Here is an 11,740-nt window from a genome sequence, read left to right on the forward strand (position 1 = left end):
AACCAACTAAGCGAAGATTAACTCAAGATTTCCCTACACGAATTAAGAAAACGTATATAACATTAAACCTCCTCACAAGATTAAGCAACTTGTGAGCAACCTGATTCATTAAGCATGAACAGGTGTCAAAAACGTTTCAGAGGTTCAATGAAGAAGAACCAAGCAGAACACAGATACACATATGAATAAAACCTCAATTAGAGATTGCAATCTGCTCAAGGACCCAACCCCTGGATTTTTAGCCTTCCATTAAAACGGAAACAGAAACGAACATAGAAACAAAAATACAAACAGAAAATAAAACACAAACAGAAACGAAAATGCAAGGAAGGAGAACAAAACGAAAATGTAGGGCAGAGAAGGAAAACAAAATGAGATGAACAATTTGTATTCAAAATGAAAGTGGAGTCTCACATTACAACCAGAAAACCTAAAGAAAACATGAACAAAAATGGAGAGCAGCCCAAAAACAAAGAGAAAGAAAAACGTGAAAGGAGCAGAACAGGGAAGCCAAAAAAAAAGTAAAGGAACCAAGAATGAGAGGAGAGCTCCGTAGTCACATCAGCCTCTCATGTTAGTGGCTGCCAAGTCAGCCCTACCCTAGACCTAAATGAGCAAAAACGAATTGGGCCCAATAAAATACAAGTCTGACCAATTAAACTACAATAAAATAAAATATAAAATGAAAATAAATGTTGAGGTGGAAAATGGTGCAGCAGTGACATGGCAGATGACGTGGCAGCTCCACTTGAAGTCCAAAAATTAATTCCAAGCCCAAATAATTATTAAATTGCCCTCAGAATAAAAATTGGAAGAAAATTCAAATTAGTTAATATTATAAAATTATTAACATTATAAATTATTAAACTTATAAATTATTAAAATTACAAATTATTAATATTGTCAATTATTAAAAATATAAATTAAAATTATACATTATTTTATATACACGTTTATTTTAATTATAATAATAATATATTTTTATTTTAATTATATAATCTAAACAATAATATTATTTATTATTGTAATAATATTTTATTTATTTTTTATATTTTTAAAACTTTAATTTGTTATTTTAAAAAATCAATTTTTTTAAAATGTAATTAATAAATAACCCCTGCTTGGAATTTGACTCCCAGGAGATCGAATTTCACCAGGGTGCAACATTGGGGAACGCCACTATGCAGGTTAATTCGGCTTCTTGGGTACCGAATTCTAAACCTATAAAGTAAAAAGGTTTATTTGGATAAATAAAGGATGGGGGTTCTGACTGTTTTTTTTTTATAAATAATTTTTGAAAAGAATTCGCATTAACGCATTGAATTCATGCATTATGTGAGAAAACTACACCTCCCAATTTTGATTCAACATGAACAACCCATTCGACAAAAGATAGAAAAAGGGACAATCACCAATAAGCGTTTGTTGACCGACCATGGAGAAGGTGAACCCTATCTACCAGAATTGCCTATACCTTGAACAACCTTGTGTGATTCCATATGTCAAGGCTGAGATACCTCCATCGCCATGAATTTAGCTCTCTTGACAATTGCATAAATGTGATTATTTATAGCATGCTAGATGGACCAAAGAGTGACACCAAATAACGAGTTCCACCTCCCTATGGTTGAAAATAATTGTCAAAATGAGTTATAGTTTGTGGGCTAACCTGACCCACCTTGAAAACAGATCGGGCTGGACCAAAAGAATAAAAAATATTCTTAGTTGGTCCAAAACCTCAACTCAAACCACTTTTGACTCGACTCACTTGACTTGAACCCGTGGTGGATTGGACTGCCCACTTAACTCACACCTCTCATCAACCTAACCCACCAATGACCCACTTAACCATTTATTTTTATATATGTATTATTTCAACAAATTACTATTTTTTTCTGTAGATGAAGATAAAGTTGATGTTAAACAACATGAAATTGCTATAAATTTATCTAATTACGTTTCTAATGAAGTTTAATATTGATGGACAATTACTCCAATGATAAGAATATTTTTTTGTTTTGATTATTTAAAGTTATACACTTTTTAATTAAGTTTGATGTTAATGCATAATGCTTAATTTGACAATTTTTATTTTAGATTATAGGTTATTTTAGATTAAAGTTTATTTTAAATTAAAATTTATTTTAAATATATATATTTTTTAAATTATGTGGGTTGGTGGGTTTAACCCACCAACCCGTGGTGGGTCGGACTGAGTTAAAAAATTTTAAACATTAGAATTGGTTGGTCGAGTTGGGCTTACCTACTTAGAAAATGAGTTCAAGTTGGTCAAATCAAACAAGTCGACTCAACCCATTTTAACTGCCCTATAGCTGAACACATTCAACCTAATCGATTTCTTAACATGTGGACTAAAAAACTGTCTAATCCTCCTATCAAACTCAATTCCAATAATCAATCGAATAGGATGCACCAATATGTAGCCCTTCAAAATATGGCTATTTGATTTAGCTTAAACACAACAAGTAGGGCAAAGATTGTTATCAACAAAATCACAAAGAGACTTTCCTAACATTTGTCTTCAACCCATTCTACAACAGGATCTAAAGGAATAATTTCCACAAGAGAGCCACCTCGTTCACTGTAATATTCAGAAACTTTGATACAATGTTATGAATTTTTTTTATCATTATCTTATTTTTAAAATAATAATTTAAATTTTTAGTTATCATATTTAAAATAAATAAATATAAATGTCTTGTTTTGATACCTTGTGATTTTTTTTATATTTTCAACAAATTAAAGTAGAAATATTTATTATTCAATCTTATTATAATCTTTTAGAATAATATTTTTTTAAAAAAAAATTAGTTACTATATTTAAAATAAATACATAAATAATGATGTTTTACTTATTTATTTATTACCTTATAATTTTTATATTTTTAATAGACTAAATATATATATATATATATATATATAATATCTAATTATATTATAAATATTTATAATATTTTATTATTATAATTACATGTGAAACAAATTAGACATATTATAATTTATATAATACCATATACATATAAAATGGAATGATTCAATGGTTTGGGTTCTTGTGCATAAGAAAATAGATAATTACTATGTAGTATTGGATAATTTAAAAATCTAGAATAGTTAATATGTAGTATTATATAATTATATAGATAATGTAAAATTGGAGAGGAGACATTTATTTTTTTAAAATTTTATATGCTATTATGTTTTTTTGTGTTATATTTTATGTATATTTACTTGGTGAGGTATCCCTAATCTCACTTATTTATTTAATCTATGATTTTTTTTTTACTTTTACTAATTAATGAGGTATTTCTAGTTTATGTTATTTAATTATTTGATGATATTTATCACTATCATTTATCTGATTAATATTTTAATACACTCTATTTACGCAAACTATATTATATTAAGTTTTAAATAATTAAAAACACTTAATTTTATTTAGCTTAATCATTTTATATTAATATTAACTATGATATAGTTTGGTTAAAATATCTTAAACTCATCTTGTTGTTATTTCTTCATGCATTTATAAAGATAAATATTATTTTATGGCCATAAGAATGAAAGTTTGAATTAATTTGTAGTTTGAGGTCTACCTTGGAGATTTAAATGAGTGAAACTTAAGGTGAAATAACCTTTAGTTATTTGTTATTATAATCTCATTTATCCTGACTAGTTACTATAAGCATAATTCAAATTTTTATTTTATCAAGAAGAATTAATATATTCATTTAGTATTGGTTAAAAGTATTTCTATGTATATTATTTAGTTATTGATATTTATTAGATAATTGTTCTCACTCCTTATTTTTCTTGTTTAAAATATTGAATTAATTATAATAAAAAATAGATGGATCTACCAACCGTACCAGGTCCTTTCATTTCTGTTATCACTATTGTCTTTCCGGTTACTAGTTGGGCTATGGACACAACCACAAATGCTGTTACATTTCAAGGCATAGGAGATTCAACTTTTGTTTTTTCACCAACTCAGTAAAACTCTATTGTTATAGATGGTCAAATAGTAGTCACTTTTTATCTATTCCCAACAAATCACGTTAATCCAATAATAAATTTGTATCAACCTAATATGTAAATATTGTAATAAATATGTGAAAAGTAAGTAGTTACGCACATAGTTGTAAATATTTTTAAAATAATATGTAATGTAATTATAAGCTAATTATATGTAAATGAGTTTGAAAAATCTTTCTTTATTATCATGTATAATATTATTAATATTATACTTGTGTTTTCAAATTTATAAATATTATATATACATATAATATTGGATTTAATATTTATATGACTAGACATTACATTCACCACTCTCCCTAGATCCCCACAAAAACCATCTTGCTCCATAGTCAAAGTGGTGACCTCATTTGCTTATATTCCCTTTTCTTTCAACCAACCTTCTCTCGCACTCTCTAGCCGCACCACGAATCAACTCCAACTCCTCTTTAAACAACTTAATCTATTCCTCCTTCCCAAGAAGCTTCTCCAGCTCTTATTCTTTCTCTTGTAGTCGTTACTTCAACCTTTCAAATGCACTCACCGCATGTGACCTATCTCGCCACATGTTCTCACAAACCTTTTTTAGCGGTTATTCATCACCTCACTTGCATGTAATTAGGGGTGTGTAAATTAAATTGCACTAAACTGAACTATTAAAAATTGTATTAAACTGAAAAATAGTTCAATTAAATTGAACTGAACTGAAAATTAGATCACACAAACTGAACTGAACTATTTTTTATTCTATTTAACTGTACTGCACTAAACTACATTGTACTATAATATGAACTAAATTGAACTATTATGTGCCTTAATCTATTTCTGAACTGCATTATTTTCAAACTAAACTGATTATGAACTGCTTCTAAACTATGCTAACTTTTCTTAATACCTTGAAAAAAAGATAGGAATCCAATATAAACTAAACAAAAACTAAACTAGGGACATTCATCATTCGTATAACTGAGGAACACTATAGAAGATAGTATAAATGATTAATGAACATTATATACATTCAAAATGGACTCACACATCATAAAGGCCAAATTCCTCCTCTACAGTAGCCCCAACAACACTTGCAATAAAGTTTCCATGGGACAAGACAACACCCTAACCAGAATTTGTTGAGTAGAAACATGAAAATTAAAAATCTAGCCTACTATATCTTCAAGGGCAACATATCAATCTGCAAAAATATGTAATGCTCCAAATTGAACAGCAGCAGACAAATCAACTAAACCTTCATCAATACAATTGTTTTTATCAAGCAGACACTAGAAATTAGTTGCACTCTGTAAAAGGTTCATTGTTCACATGATAAATTAGGCTGAAAGAGAGGAGGAAGAGAAACAAATTAACCAAACTACTAACCTCAAAAAATATGTCTAAAATGCCATTCATTCCCATGTAAATCAGTTGCAACCAATTCTTGCCATGGTGGCTGCAAAGACATATCCTGAAGCAGTAAGTGTCTTGCAAAACGAATGGACCTTGACCCTCGGAGATTCAGGCAGAGGATCATCTGGGCTGGTCACCTCACTTTGCTAAACCAACAAGGCAGGGAAAAATAAGACATACACAACATGGGAAAGAGAAACTAAATGGGCAAAAAATAGTTATGACTTAAAAAGAGTTTGAGACAAATTGAGAGTAGAAAATGTTTAGATATATAAATCATGTAAAATAAAGAACAAGAGTATACTAACATCTGCTTCAGGAAGCAAAGTTATCTGTGCATATACTTCATCTATTTCAAGTTCAGCCTACACCACCGAGATAAATTTAACAATTAAATGATTATCAATGTATTGTTAATCATGATAAACTTTCACACAAGTTATTGAAAAAAGAAGAGTATCCAGTAAGCTTGTCAAGAAAATTTAGAACTCACCCGAAGATGAACATTGACCACTTTACACAATATTTTGGAAGGCAGATTGAAGGAAGGCATCTGCTGCTCTAATCCCTCATACATAGATGCCTCAAACTATAAAATAGAAAAACAAGACAACAGAAGGACATAAACATTACCTAGTGAATTCTCCTGTGTGGAACTTTTTGGGGATTGCATTATATTTTGAATAAACAACCATTTCAGTCAGATATTTCAGCTTGAATTCCTAATGATTTGATTTGAATTGTTTTATTAGAAGAATTAATTGTTTGCATGTGATAATTTATATGACAATGAAGATACAATAGGCTATTTTAAAACTGTAATTTGTGAAGCATTTGTCTTGAGAGTCATTAAATGGAAATCAATCTAAAATTATATAGGTTTCTCATAAACAAAAAAAAAACATAAAACTAAGCAGACAATAAGCATTTGTCTCTATTTAAAAATATGTAGGTTCTCCCATGAACAACAAAATCAAAAAATTAATACATCTTCAAACATAAGTTGAATCATAAAATAAAACTTATCAACCACATCTTCAATCATCCAAATGAATAACACTTGAAGGTCCCACTTCATCTTGAGAGGTTATCTCTACAAAAAAAAAAATCATCATTTTCAAAAATTTAAAATATAAACTAAAAAATTATAAATTTTTAATATAAACTCACCTTGCTCAAATTTATCAAGCTCTTTAGGATCCTCATCAAAAAGTATAGAGAAAGGTGTTCCTTTCAACCAATCTTGGGTGCAAACAAGTACTTCCAATATTTTAGGCGTTAGGCAACTACGATAAGGACTAACAACCCTACCGCCTGTGCTGAATGCACTTTCTGATGCTACAGTAGAGATGGGAATGACCAACACCTCGCGAACCATGTTTGCAAGGATAGGAAATCTAGTTGAGTTGACTTTCCACCAATGTAAAACATCAAGCTCAACTAACTTTGTATAAGGTTCAAGATCTTCTCTCAAATATTTATCAAGCTCTGATATATAATCAGATCTATGTCCAATAGCTTGGGTAGAAACTCATGCCATGAGGATCATCATCTTAATCATCTAGCTGTGATTCTTGTTGGCTACTTTGAGAACCCTCCTCAACACCTTGATATTGTTCATAAAGTGTTTTCAAAGATGAAAACAAATTTGATTTCAATTGACTAGCCATAACAGATTCAAATATATAGTCAATGAAGTAATTAACAAAATCCAACTTACTCCTAGGATCAAGCACAACAGTAATCAATAATAAGATATTAATTCCATTAGGATTTCCCCAATATTTGTCATACTTTCCCTTCATCCTTAATGCCATCAACCTTATGCTCACATCACTACTCTCAGAATATTGTCGAATCTTTTTACCAATTCCAAACACATCCTTCATGTACATATGACTGATGACATATGAAGAACCAGAAATGCGCATGGTAGAGTCATATAACATCTTTAAAAACGGTAGAACATACCTCGTATATTCCCAATCCTCTTCTAGTGGCACACTACCATTACCTTTGGCCATTTCAACACCAAATTTCTTGTCTTGCATATCTAGCAAGACAAGCATCTTTGTACTTCAAGCTTGCCTCTAACATTAAGTAAGTTGAATTCCACCTGGTTTCAACATCAAGGCAAACGAAACCTTTGTAAGAAATTCGCTCTTGCTTAGCACAAGCCTTGAATCTAGCAAAACTAGCTAGAGAAGACTTCAAATATTTAACTGCATTTCAAATTTTCAAAATTGAATCTTTGATCTCTTTTAAATCATCCTTCACAATCAAACTCAATATATGTGCACAACAACGCATATGGACATATTCTCCCTTTAAGACAAGACAATTCCATGATAACATCCTCCTTTTAAGATATTAGACCCCATCATCATTTGCTGTAGCATTATCCACAGTGATACTAAGGACTCGCTTCAACTCCTAATTATTCAAGCATGCCTTAACATGTTTAGCAATGAGCTCTCTTGAATGTCCTGTTGTTTGAGAAAAATTCAAAATTTTCTTTTAAAGCTTCAGTCATTATCAACAAAGTGTGTTGTAGTTTAGATTTTGGATTGAAGTTCATGTGTCTGTAGTTAAGCAAACCCTCCCACATTGTTTTGATAGAAAAATTTTTAACTTTGCTTTTTCTTCTTCATAGAGTTCGCACATTTCACACCTCAATGTGGTGCGGGATCGGACTTCAAATCGTGGTTGCAATGACCATACAAAGTCACGAAAGTCATCATCTTCCACAAATCAAAAAGGAAGCTCAAACTTCACAAACATCTTCACCAACTTCATTTGAGATGCATTTTGGTCAAATTTAGAAATAGTTGGCAAAGGGCCAACACTAACCCCTTCTATAGTTGACGATGAAAGTTTAAGCCTCTTGAATACTTCTTGTCGCCACCCGCCAAAACGGACGTTGGCATTCGCGACGATGGTCGGACTCTTTTTAGTTTTGAAGATGACGGATTGTTAGAACGACTTATTCTCAAACTGAGACCTCATCGAACTAACAATTTTGTTAAATGATTCTCACGAATCCATATTAATCCCAAGCGGGACCCTCCATGGATTAGTGGTTTTCGCAAAAAAAAGGAGTTCTTGGAGTCGCCACCAATGTTTTACTCAAAACATTGGAAAAAGATATAAGGCAATTGATTTTTACAAATCAACTTTGGCCATTACAACCAGAGTCGGGTAAGGGAGTCGGTTACGTGCGAGGAAGGTGTTAGCACCCCACAACGCCCCTTTCGGGTTCCCTATGACGGATTATTTCATAAATAATAGCGTAAAATTATTAAATTACCCCTATTTATTAGAAACGATTATAAGTAAACTATCTATATGATGAAAGCTTTAAACGTGCAATGCACAATCAAAAAGCGATAAATAAAAGCGGTAAAAGAAAGGATTTGGAAAGAAACCTTCAAAGCGGGCTTTTATAAATTCAAAAGAGTTAGGAGGCTTTTTGGCGCTCCTTCGCACTACACGTCCGCTCGCTCCTTTCCTACAAAATAATTTTTACTACGGAAATCAAAGAGATTTCCCTTCGACTTATTCGAGTCTCAAGCTAATGGCTCATGACTCAAGAATTTAGTCGAATCGGCTCTCGGAGAGATTTCTAGGGCAGAGAATGGCTCAAAAACCCCAAGAATACTCAGCACGAGAGTCCAAAAGGGTCAAGATGTGTGTCAAAAGTGTGGAAGGACGTGCCAATGACGTCCTATTTATAGGATTGAGGCGCAGTACGGCCTGGGAGGTCAATACGGCCCGTACTGAGTTTTTGAACTACAGTACGGCCGTATTGAATTCAATACGGCCGTATTGAAGTTCAAAAACTTCAGTACGGTCGTATTGGTTTCAGTATGGCCGTATTGTAGTTCAAATAGCTCAGTACAGCCGTACTGAACCTCTGGGAGGGCGTATTGAGCTCCGATCCTCACACACCCTTATTCTAAGCTACTCTAAGACTTCTAGACCTACAAAGAATCATCCTAGGGTCTTCCAGGAGTCCTTCCGGCTGACTTTCCTTCGGTCTTTGAGAGTCTTTGAGCTTTATTTCCGACCCGGACAATTTTAGGGGTCTACAACTGCCCCCCTTTACTTAGTCGAACGACTTTTTTGGTGTACCGGTTGACAAGTAAAGGAGTTGACCCAATTGTCCGGGGAGTAAGCCATCCTTCCGACTTGTAGTGTCTTCAGGTGGGAAAATTGTTGAGTAGCCTCTCCAGGTTGAGTTTTCCCTCTCCAGGGTCTGCATGCCTCCGTGTTTCTGACGACGTTGGCAGCTGCATACCTCCGTGTTTTTGACAACGCCGGTAGCTGAGTATTAGTCGTCGCCTCTCCAGGCTCGTGCATACCTCGGTGTTTCTGACAACCTCGGTAGTGTGAGTTTGCCCTCTCCAGGGTCTGCCTGCCTCCGTGTTTCTGACGACGTTGGCGGCTGCATACCTTCGTGTTTCTGACGACGTCGGTAGCTGAGTATTAGTCGTCGCCTCTCTAGGCTCGTGCATACCTTGGTGTTTCTGACAACCTCGGTAGCGTGAGTTTGTCCTCTCCAGGGTCTGCCTGCCTCCGTGTTTCTGACGACGTTGGCAGCTGCATACCTCCGTGTTTCTGACGACGTCGGTAGCTGAGTATTAGTCGTCGCCTCTCCAGGCTCGTGCATACCTCGGTGTTTCTGACAACCTCGGTAGCGTGAGTTTGCCCTCTCCAGGGTCTGCCTGCCTCCGTGTTTCTGACGACGTTGGCAGCTGCATACCTCCGTGTTTCTAACGACGTCGATAGCTAGGTATTAGTCGTCGCCTCTCCAAGCTCGTGCATACCTCGGTGTTTCTGACAACCTCGGTAGCGTGAGTTTGCTCTCTCCAGGGTTTTGTGGTGATTTTGTCTCCACAGTCCACGATGTTGCTTCGACGGTTGTTTTTGATTTTGGTGCCGCTGAGGGCTGGATAACGCAGGGATCCGTCTAGGGGATGTGCAGTTACTCATAGGTTCTTGTGTCCCAACTTTCCATTGCGTAGTTGGTGCCCACTGGGGAAATTCTGATTCCTTGGGGATGCAGACACAAAGATGCTTTTTCTGGGGTGAGCGATGCCTTATGATTGGCTGACGTCCTTTCGACGTTGGTGGAGTATCCTGGTTGTCCTTATTCGGGTGGCCTTTTTTGATTTTCTGGTTTTGTTGGCTCTGCGTAGGCTGTTATCCGCTGGGGGATTTTGTCGTATTGATCTTGATTGGCCTTTTTTGTTAGGCGGATTATCTTGACGTTCGCTGTTTAGCTGAATACCGAATTCCGCTTGGGGAATGATTATCGATCTTTTCGGATTTTCTCTTTTTTTTTTTTTGAAGGAGTGCCTCTGAGTAGGCGAATGGGGATTAAGGATCTTATGTATCCCAGAGTATTATTTAGAAAGCCTCTTCAGGCTTAGCTTCACTCGTTGCTCGAGTTGGAAAGCTATCTTCCACTGAGGAAGTCTAAGTCCTTTGACTCGGATATTTTGTTTGGATGATCATGCTTCCATTGGGAATCTTGCTGATCTTGCTCTGATAGCTTTCACTGGGAATTCGGCCCAACAGTGCAAGCTGAGATGTCTCTGGGGAGTATTATTTCGGCAAGCCTTTCCAGGCTCAGTTATTCTGTACAATTGTTGAATTTTCTGAATTTTTGCCTTTTTTTGCCGATTTCGGCTTTTTTCTGTTGGCTGCTGTCATACGCAAGAAATTTTTCCTATTTTTATATTTTATGCGACTGCCTCATGATAAGGTCTTTGAATGTGCAACTAATGTGTGTGTGATGCACAAAATGCAAGTTTAATCATTTTGTTAATGTTTTTAGAAAAATGAATGGCTCTCCCTATCCTCCTCTTCTTGGAGGAATTTCTGTCGTTGACGTGAGGGAGGATTTCTGTTAGCATCTTATGCAGGAGATTACGGATTTTATAGGAACCCCTCCAATTTTCTTTATTGACCGATTATTAAAGGAATTTCGCATAATTTTTAAGAAACACCAATTTAGAGGCATAATCACATGGTCAAGAGAAGAGAAATGAATAGACATTTTATTGATATTCACAAATGTTTTTACAGAAAGATATACAAAAGGAATTTCTGAAGAATGGCTGGCCAGGGTAGGCTATATACATTAGGCTTAACAATTATATCTGTAATTGTTGCTCTTACGTTCCCCTAATTGCTTCGGGTGAGATGCCTGAGCCAGGAGTGTAGACACTGTAAGACGCTTGCTTCTAGAAGATAATCACTTGAACCGCCTTTCAGTTTTCGATTCAAGTGATCGTTGCTTGCT

The sequence above is a fragment of the Cajanus cajan genome, chromosome 6 (genome assembly GCF_000230855.2).
Source record: "Cajanus cajan strain Asha chromosome 6, NIPB_CcT2T_4, whole genome shotgun sequence".
Classification (NCBI taxonomy): domain Eukaryota; kingdom Viridiplantae; phylum Streptophyta; class Magnoliopsida; order Fabales; family Fabaceae; genus Cajanus; species Cajanus cajan.